This window comes from Solanum stenotomum, chromosome 1 (assembly GCF_019186545.1).
Source record: "Solanum stenotomum isolate F172 chromosome 1, ASM1918654v1, whole genome shotgun sequence".
Lineage (NCBI taxonomy): Eukaryota > Viridiplantae > Streptophyta > Magnoliopsida > Solanales > Solanaceae > Solanum > Solanum stenotomum.
The window spans coordinates 57,311,246-57,322,004 of record NC_064282.1 but is presented as its reverse complement, the minus strand read 5'-3'; positions in this window follow the sequence as shown (position 1 = coordinate 57,322,004).

Sequence of the window (10,759 nt, the reverse complement as noted above, 5' to 3'; positions counted from 1 at the left end):
GCCATAATTCCTAAAGACCGTACCAAAAACCCTTTTTCAGAAAGATGAATACGTGGCCGGTCAAAATTGGATTAGTCAATTTCATTTTCCTCAAATTTCTTGCATCAATCCGAGTAAAACGAGGGACAGTTGTTGACACCCAATTTTGACCCTCCCCAACATAGATTGATCATTGAGCTTCTCCAATTTTAAACGATTTAAGATAATTAGTTTTTATAAATTTCAAAACAAAAAATAGTTTGCAGGTTATTTCAAATAAGTTTTGTCACTTTTTATAATTTTTAGATAATATATATGTTTTACATAATTATATATATAATTAGTATATTTTATGATTATTTGAAAATCGTCTCAAAAAGATTTTGTCTTAATTAAATATTTTGGTTAATTAGATAAGTTATATAATAGTTTATATTTTAAATTATTTAGTTTATATTTGAGTTAACTTTTTTATTTCGTTAAGATTAGAAAGCTCGTTAGATAATTATACTAATTCGTTCTACTTAATTTTTTAACCGATTTCACCAATTAATCTCGATTTGGTTAGATCTTAAACTTAAGAATGGCTAAGTTTACAGCTCATTTAGTCATTCTAACATAATCATCTCTTGTCCCACTTTTTGGATCAACTTGTCCCACTTTTTGGATCAACTTGTAAGAGAAATTTGGGCCCTTGTCTAATTTTTTCCAGCAGCCCATGAAATTTCCAGCAACCCTCTATCCAAATTCCAGCAGCCCAACATTCCCAACTAATACATAAACCAGCCTACTTTTATTACTCCTGACCCGGCCCAAAATCCTAATCCTAATTAAACTTCAACAGCAACTCCAGAACGACAATAACATCTTCAGCTGCAGTACAACGCCAATCTCACAGCGTCAAAGAAAAACGGCAACAAATTGGTACGATAGCAGCAGCCCAGCGCGACAAACAGCTTTCACTTTTGTCCTTGCATCGTGAGATCAATACACGTAGCATCTCGAGGACGAGGGAATTGATCGAGTTCGTTCGTCTCCCCCCTTTCCTCTTCCGGCATAGAGTTAAAGCTTCAGGAAAAGATGTCTCTCCTCAATGGTGAATTTTTTTTTTGAATTTTGAAATCAAAATGGGCCCTTGAATTCGAATTCTATCCGTTTCCCCCCCAAAGGATTGAAACCCTAGAACCCTTCTATAAAGACTACCCTCTTTTTTCATTGAGGAGGGGGGGCCGATTTTTTTTTAGTTGAAAAATTTGGAGTTTAGGAAAAGGGTGGTTTCATTTTCTTTGAAAAGTTGGTTTTAGCCGGTTCTCTTCCTTTAATTCGAAGAAGCGAGAAGTCTTCCTGTTCAAAAGTTAGATCGAAGTTCTTGGTCGGTGGTGCGAGTTTCAAATCTGGGTGGTAGAAGAGTCGCTGCTCGTCTGCTCGTTGTTGTCCAGTTCGCCGCACTTTAAAAGGTAAACCTCATTTTTCTCGTATCACTCATTTCCTAAGGCATAGACAGTTTACTGTTTGAAGGATACAAGCCATATGAAATGTTGAAATTTTGGAAGTAATCTTGGCTTGCTCTTGAGTTCAAATCGGTGGTGCATCTTCATTCGGTTTATCTGAACTTTCTAGTCCGTTTGGTTAGAAGTCTTACCGATTCTATGTGTTTCTAAGTTGCTTTTCCTTCAATTTTCTTATCATTTAGCGGTTAATCTTGTTGGTTGGTTGTAGCTTAGGGTGATTGTGTCTTTGAATTTAGAATGTCGTTTCTCTCAGTCTAATGAGCAGAGTTGTTTTCATACATTTTGGCTAGCATGTTAAGTGCTTTCTTCCTCTTATTTGGTATGTGTTGGAAAGAAAAAGGAAGTAAAGGAGAAAGTGAACAGAAAAATAGAGCAAAAACATAAGTAAAAGCTACAACAAAGTTTTTTTTCTGATTAATAATGGAAGCAACAAGCCTGCCTGTAAATAGGCTTACTGTAAAACAGAAAATACTAAAATCTAAGTCCACTAAACCACTAACTACTAATTAGCTACTAATCTGCCACAATATCTAAACATGCTAAGATAAAGGAAACTAACTAACAAACTCCTGAAGACTTGGTCAAGTATCTGAATCACTTTTCAACACTCCCCCTTGATTCAAAACAGCAAACTCCAAGTTGACCTCTGAAGAACTCGTGCTTTGCTTGCGGAAGTGACTTCGTGAAGATGTCTGCTGCTTGCTCATTTGTATCACAAGACTTCAAAGTAATTTCTCCAGTAGAAACAAGACCTCTAATATAGTAATAGCGAATATCAATGTGCTTTTTCTGCTGTGAAATGCTGGCTTCTTCGTCATCGCAATAGCAGATATATTGTCACAAAAAATCTCAGTTGCACCAGTCAGTTTCTGGTTAAAATCTGCAACAAGTCTCCTTAACCAAACTGCTTGACAAGTTGCAGAGGTTGCTGCAATATATTCAGCCTCTGAAGTTGATAAAGCGACCACTTCCTGCTTCTTTGAACTCCATGAAACTGCTCTAGACCCAAGATTAAACAAGAAACCAGATGTGCTCTTTCGATCATTAATGCTGCCTGCATAGTCACTATCAGTAAAGCCAGTTAATGTGAAATTTGTTACCTTAGAATACCAAATTCCATGCTCTGTTGTCCCAGCAATATATCTTAGTACTCTCTTTGCAGCTCCAAGGTGAAGCTTGCTTGGATTGTGCATAAATCTCGATATAACGCCAACAGAGAAAGCAATATCTGGTCTTGTATGAGACAAGTAATTCAAACCACCAACCAGACTTCTAAAATAAGTTGCATTTGCCATTTCAGAACCATCATCACGACACAACTTTTCATTAATATTCATCGGCGTAACAGCAACTTTACAATTTACCATAGTAAACTTTTTCAAAAGATCTGTCGCATATTTTCTTTGTGAAAGAAATATGCCTTCGATTCCCTGTTTCACCTCAAGACCAAGAAAATAATGCAGTAGACCCAAATCAGACATCTCAAAATTCTTCATCATGCAGTCCTTAAAATCAGTGATCATAGACTCATTCGAACCCATATATATCATATCATCAACGTAAAGACATACGACCAAAAAATCATTTTTACCTTCTCGTTTTACATAAAGAGTAGGCTCATTGTTACTCCTTTCAAAACCATTCTCATGGAAATATGAATCAATCTTGAAGTACCATGCCCGCGGCGCTTGCTTTAAGCCATAGAGTGCCTTTTTTAACCTGTAGACATTATCTTCTTTGCCATTTACTACAAAACCTTCAGGTTGTGAGACATAGACTTCCTCTTCCAAATCACCATTTAAAAAGGCAGATTTAACATCGAATTGGTAAACTGGCCAACTTAAATTAGCAGCCAAGGCTAAAAAAGTTCTCACAGTTTCAAAGCGAGCAACAGGAGAAAAAGTTTCTTCAAAGTCAATACCTTGTTGCTGGGAATAACCTTTTGCGACGAGCCTTGCCTTATGTTTTTGGATGCTGCCATCAGCATGATACTTGGTTCTAAACACCCATTTGAGCCCAATAGCTTTCTTTCCTTCAGGCAAATTTACCAAGTCCCATGTCTGATTCTTTTGAATAGCCATCAACTCTTCTTCCATAGCCTTGCACCATTTATCCTCTTTTTCAGCATCTTCAAAGAGGATAGGATCTGAAACAAGTAAAGCAAAGGTACAAGATGTACTGTTAGCATATCTAGGATTTTGTTTCCTATCTCTTGTTGATCTTCTTAATGGAGTTGGCTCAGCGGAAGGTTTTTCCAATATTGGAGAAGTTGCTGGTGCAATTGATGAGGTAGACGATGGACCAGCCAAAAAAGGATCAGCTACATACTCTTGATCAATAATATCGTCAGAAGGCAACAACTTAATGTTTGAACTTTCATTTGTGGAATTAAAATTCCAACTTGCATCTTCATTAAACACAACATTTCTATTGACCGTAATCTTACCACTCACTGGATTATATAACTTATAAGCCTTGGATTGTGTGCTATATCCAACAAAAATACATTTTTCACATTTTTCATCAAGCTTACGTCGAGCTTGTGAATTTATCAAGGCATAAGCTATACAACCAAAGACACGTAAGTGGCTTACCTTGGGCTTGTTACCTCTCCAAGCTTCATATGGTGTTTGATTAAACACTGCCTTAGTAGGAGAAATATTCAGCAAATAGACAGCAGTGGCAACAGCTTCAGCCCAAAAACACTTCAGTACACCTCTACCTTCCATCATGCTTCTGCCCATCTCGACAACTATGCGGTTCTTTCATTCTGCTACACCATTTTGCTCTGGTGTATAAGGTGCTGTGAGTTCTCTGTGTATTCCATTTTCCTCACAAAAGGAACTGAATTCTTTTGACATAAACTCACCACCTCTATCTGTTCGAAGTGTTTTGAGTCTACATCCACTTTGTCTCTCAACAAAAGATTTAAATTTCTTGAAATTGTCAAAAGTTTCAAATTTAAATTTCAAGAAATATATCCAACTCATACGACTATAATCAGCAGTAAAAAGCAGAAAGTATCGACTTCCCCCTAAAGACTCAACACTCATAGGACCACACAAATCAGCATGTACTAACTCAAGACAAACAAAAGCTCTCCAAGACTTGCTTATAGGAAAACATTTTTTACTTGGTTTCCCATAAACACAACTTTCACAAAAATCAAGATTCTCAACTTTTGGCAACCCAAAAACCATTTCCTTTTGACTCAATAACTTCAATCCATTAACATTTAAATGCCCATAACGTAAATGCCATAGTCTAGTTTCATTATCTCCACTAGCTACCATAGTACACCTCTCAACCATTGAAACTTCTAGAGGAAACATTTTATTGTTAGCCATTGGAACTTTAGCAATGATTTTCTCAAATTTCTTATTTTTAATAGTGCAAACACCATCGTCAAAGAAAATTGAGTATCCGCTAATCATTAGTTGTCCAATGCTAAGCAAATTATGAGATAGACTAGGAACAAACATCACATCTTCTAAAATCTTAGCATTACCTTGGCTGGTCATAATGCTAACTGTACCTCTACCTTCAACCTGAATCTTCTTGTTGTGTCCTAGCCTTACATCTGATTTTTTTTACTCATCGAGCTCCTTGATCAATGATCTTGTTCCAGACATATGATTGGAACAACCACTGTCCAAAAATCAAAAATCGTTAGGAGTTTCTTTTTCACAATAAAGGGTCATGAACAACTTACTGTCATCATCATTTTCCTCTACAAAGCTTGCTTGGTTATTCTCATCCCTCTGTTTTTGCCAAGAATAAGCTTCTTTATGACCTGATTTTCTGCAGTAGTTGCACAAAAACGTCTTAGCCTGCTTCTCTTCATTTGATCCTCCTCTATCTCGATTTCTTTCTTGGCCTCTTCCACGGCCTCTTCCTCGAAAACCACCTCTGCCTCTTCCACGATTTGCAAAGTTTTCTAGCTTATCTTTCTGATGAATGGACTCCCCCTTCACCTGAAATGCCTTTTCTTCATTTTATTCATGCGATCTTAGGAGCCTCACTTCATGAGCTTGCAAAGAACTCATTAGTTCATCAAAAGTATAATCAAATAAGTCATGAGATTCCTCAATCGCAACAACAATATGTTCAAACTTTGAAGTAAGACTCCTTAAAACGTTTGCTACAACCGTTTCTTCAGATATGTTTTCACCATAAGACTTCATTTGATTAACAAGAGAAGAAACTCTAGACAAATAAGTTTGAACAGATTCATTACTTTTCATAGAAAGAGTTTCAAAGTCACGACGGTAAGTCTGTAATTTTACCGTAATCACCTTAGCTGAACCTTGAAATTCCTTCTTCAAAATCTTCCATGCCTGCGAAGATGTAGTTGCTGCTGCAATTCTTGAAAAAATTGTATCGTGGACTGCTTGTTGAATCAGGAATAGCGCTTTGGCATCCTTCTTTTTTATCTCTTTCAATCTTTCCGTCTCTTCGTCAGAGTCTGATTGCTCCACGAAGCCTGCTTCAACCAAATCCCAAACTCCTTGTGATTTGAAAAGAGTTTTCATTTTGATACTCCAAAACTCATACTTTTCACCAGTAAAAGTTGGCATGAGTTGTTGGGAAGATGATGAAATACCATTTACTGCCATTTTTCCTCACAATTTCCAGAAAGGAACCTTGCTATTGATACCAGATTTGTTGGAAAGAAAAAGGAAGTAAAGGAGAAAGTGAACAGAAAAATAGAGCAAAAACAGAAGTAAAAGCTACAGCAAAGTTTTTTTTTCTGATTAATAATGGAAGCAACAAGTTTGCCTATAAATAGGCTTACTGTAAAACAGAAAATACTAAAATCTAGGTCCACTAAACCACTAACTACTAATTAGCTACTAATCTGCCACAATATCTAAACATGCTAAGATAAAGGAAACTAACTAACAAAGTCCTGAAGACTTGGTCAAGTATCTGAATCACTTTTCAACAGTATGGTGTCTGTTGTATCCATGTTCATTTCAGTAGTATGTCTCGTATTTTAGTTACTTGCAGCTTCAAATCTCATTCATATTACTGTTAGTCGCGCAGTCCCTATTACCTTATATGATAAATCATTCTTTTTAAGTCCGTCCTAACTCAATTAAGATAAGAGCTAAGTTGATAAGTTGTTAAAATACTCACTTAGGACAACTTGGTTTTGTTTCGTTTTCTCACTATTCAAAGAGAATTTGATGTTTGTACCTCTTCCCCATTTTTTAATTTTTTTTAAATTTTATATACGTTGAAGCATGTTAAGTTTTAAAGAAGTAAGAGTTGCATGTCATTTACAATGTTCTTTTTTAGTTACTAACATGATTTACCATTTTATTCATGTCATGGGGCATATGTGTTATATTGCATGAAGCACGTACTAGTCCCTGTTTTCAAAAAATGCATATCCATATTTCCCTCATTATTTGAGATCACCAGGCAGTGAAAAAAAAAAGAATTCTAATACTTTCATTATATTATTTCATTCCCCCTTTTATGATAAAATGATTGTTTTACTACACAAGATTTTAAGATATTAATTTGGTGTAATTCTTTTCTATGTTTTGGTTTACTTATTTGATTGAGTTAGTGTTAAAGTTCTTTAAATATGCTATTTTCTCAAGTCATTGGAAAAATTAAATTCACTAACATGTTTTCCCTTCTTTTTTTTGTCGAATGTGAACCCCTCTTGAGTCCGTGGGGACTCCGCTTCCTATCCTTGCATTTTGGGGATTGTGCTTCTCTTTATCGAGTCCAAATAGCCAGCAAACAGGTTACAGGCAGTGCAAAGGCTGGAAATCGAATTTTTAGATCCTGAAAAGCCTAAAAACAGGCAAATATACCTGCTGTATACACTGGTATACAGCTGGAAATATGATTTCCGGGTTGCAAAAATACAGGAAACGCAAGTTTGATGATAAAGTACAGGTCAAAAGCCGATGTTCAAGAAAAAAATGCAGAAATACAGACCCAAATACGGTCCGTATACAGGGATATATATAAAGGCGTATATACAGATTTCTTGAAAGCAAATGGGGGCCAAAGGCCCAAGAAAATTTCAGCAGGTCCAAATTTGGGGGGGTTTGGGCCTTTGGCCCAAATTTGATATTCCCTTTCTTGCTCTTATGTATTTTATTATATTTTGACTAACGTTTTGATTATCTTATGGTTTAATTTAATTAAATTCCCCAAAGATGGTCATTTCATTTATTTTGAATTAAAGTATATATATTTTATTACTTAGCTTATATTTTAATATTAGTCTTGTTGACATTTTGCAAACTATTCCCCTTTAGAAAATTCCCCTTTAGTTCATTCCCCTAAAAATAAATAAGAAAATGATAAAATAATAATAGTAATAAAAAAAAATAAGTAATTTAAAATAAATGAGCTCTTTTTACTCAAATAAAATTTAAAAAAAAAAAATTAGTTAAAATAAATGAATTCTTTTACTTTGTTAAACTTTCAAATTTAGTCAAAGTCGTGGGTTCTTCACTTAGTTAAATTTTGAAAAAATATTAGTTAAAATAAATGAATTATTTTACTTAAGTTAAAATTTTAAAAATTAGTCAAAATCATTTTGGTCAAATCGTCGGTCAACCGCGAGTTAGCAGGCATTCCGAGAGCCTAACACCTTCTCGGAATGCACATTTGAACTCGAACCCTTTTTCAATTGATTTTATCTGTTTAAGTCTTTTGAAAAATCTGGTATTTTTTCTTGATTTTTACTAAAAAATTAAGTGGCGACTCTGTTCTTTTGGAAATTCGATTTCTCTTAAACCATAAGTTTAATCGATTTCTCGAAAACTCAGTCATTTCCTTTTACGTATATCTTTTAAATAAAACACTTATTATGATGCAAACACAGGTACCTAGGGCCAACATCCGGTTCGCTGTTGATCCAGTTGAGTACTTCAGAGTCAGTGGTGAGCCTCTTTGCATTCCGGAGGACTCGATTATTTTGTTCTCTCAAGTTTTGTTTGATGAGGATGTCGTGGGGCCTGTCCCAGCATCCCTCTCAGTATTTTAGAGGTTTCATAGACAGTCAGTCAGTTGGTTTGGAGTCTCTCATCTATGTATATATGTAAATATTCTATTTTGAGACTCGAGTTGCCTTTTTGGCCAGATGTTATTTTAAGCAGGTTGTTTTAAACACTTTGCATTGCATTGAGTTATTCCGCTGAGTTAAGAAAGTCAGGCCAAGGGTTCGCTTGGGGGCCAGCGATGGTCTTCGAGTGCCAATCACGTCCAGGGTGTAGGCTCGAGGCGTTACAAGACCATTCATTCAAAGATACTAATTAGTTAGTCTAACAGCCAATTTACATGTAAATACTTGAGCTTACTGTAGGAAGCATTTCATATTTGACACATCCTAATATATATATTAGTATTAATAAGACCCCCAAATCTCAGACAGATGTATTTCACTTTCTGCCTTCTCTTTACTGTTTCCTGGTGTGACGGCATAATCCCAGACGCCCAGAGAGGATTTGACGACAGATTTCTGGCATTGAACCCCCAACAGATAAGTATCTCTAGCTTGACAGCATGACATCATCAATTGACTGAAGTGCTTGACTTGCATAAAAACGGACATCGACATCAGGGTCCCCAGCTAGCTCTACTAAACTGGAGCGAATCGTTTTCTCTGCTACCTGGCAATTATAAGAGGCATAGAAAGTCGACACTAAGGTATAGCGAGGATATGCAAGTGTAAACTTTCTTCAACAAACAACAACGTAAGTAAGCTCAATCGTTATTTCAACTAAACCAAGTAACCAATCCAAGAAAAGAAGGTAGATGAGAGTTCTCACTGATTGGTCAACAACAGGGATAAGGGACTGCAACACCTTTGCAACATTAAATTTGACGTTGGGCACTCTGGAGAAGAAATGAAATTGGACCATCAGATCTAGGAACTGATGCATATAATGACTTTAACAAGAATTGAAAAGAAAAACCACCTGTCCTTTGCTGCCGTAATAACCACTGGCAGCAACTTAGAACATGTTATCTCAGAACCCATCACAGGTGCAAGTAAAGAAATTGCCCTAAGTATTGTCATCCGGTATAAATAATGTGAATTATTAATCACATCCAAGACCTGCAAAGAAATGACATGTTTAAACCCCTAGAAACAGTAACAAGCTTGATATCAGACATGGTCAAACCAAGAGAACAAATAACGCAGAATATTAATCATATCCAGGAACTGCAAACAAAAGACCATGTCTTGACCAATGAGAAACAGATAACATACATGATCAAACCAAGTCTCTGAAACTAAGGTCGGACATGATGAATTATTACAACAGTCTCAAGTAACCCTTCAACCTGACAATTTTCTTTTTTTCTTCTTTTGCCTATTACTTTTGGGAGGGGGTGTCATAGTGGATACACGGTCGAGGAAGGAATTGGAATGGTTATCTAAAGAGAAATCAACTCACCCCTTCCTACCATTATGCCTAATATCCATGCATCAACAGCAAAAGAAATTCTCACGAGTGTTATTTGGAAATTATGCAAGATAACCAGCACTTCAGCTTTGATATATCATCAAACAAACCTGAGGAATTATATGCTGCATTGCCCACTCTGGACCAAATTCTTCCGCGAGGCGCTTTAAGTTATTAGCTGCAGCGTCTCTGATTGAATAAACCTGAACCACATGCAAATCAGTAAGAGAGAACCGAATGCTTGATGCAAGCAATTCTCTTTGACAGGTATCAACAATGGCAGAGAAGAGAAGAAGTCACAAAGGCTTCATTTCTTTGTATTTAATGGAGTTCTTAATCATTCAGATCTGAGTCATTAAGTTTGTTTTTAATGTTTAAATTATAATCATTAAGAGCGTTTCTTTAACAACCACTTAATGAGTCTGGATAGATCTGAATGATAAAATTTGTAACAAAGTCTTCATATCATTAAGGTTTTTCTCGGTGGATGGATGGGATAAATGCCTATATTGCTTTATAATGTTATTGTTATGTTGATGTTATATTAAAGAATGAAATCTAAAAAAGTTGCTTAGTCCCATTCTTTAGAATTGTCTTTCTCATACTGTGTAAACGAACTTAAAGTCTGAATTGCACACTTGACAGGAGATAGACACAGGCGGTAGAGGGGTCCCCCACTTCGATTCCCGCCCCGTTAGCATCTACGATCCTAGATAAGGGATTAGTCCGTTAGGTCTTTTCGGTCCGGAGCCGGCTGGTAATGGACCTACTTACCTTGCTTGTAGACCTGCTGCGGAGCGAACCCTTGTTCTATTGGTTTGGTGG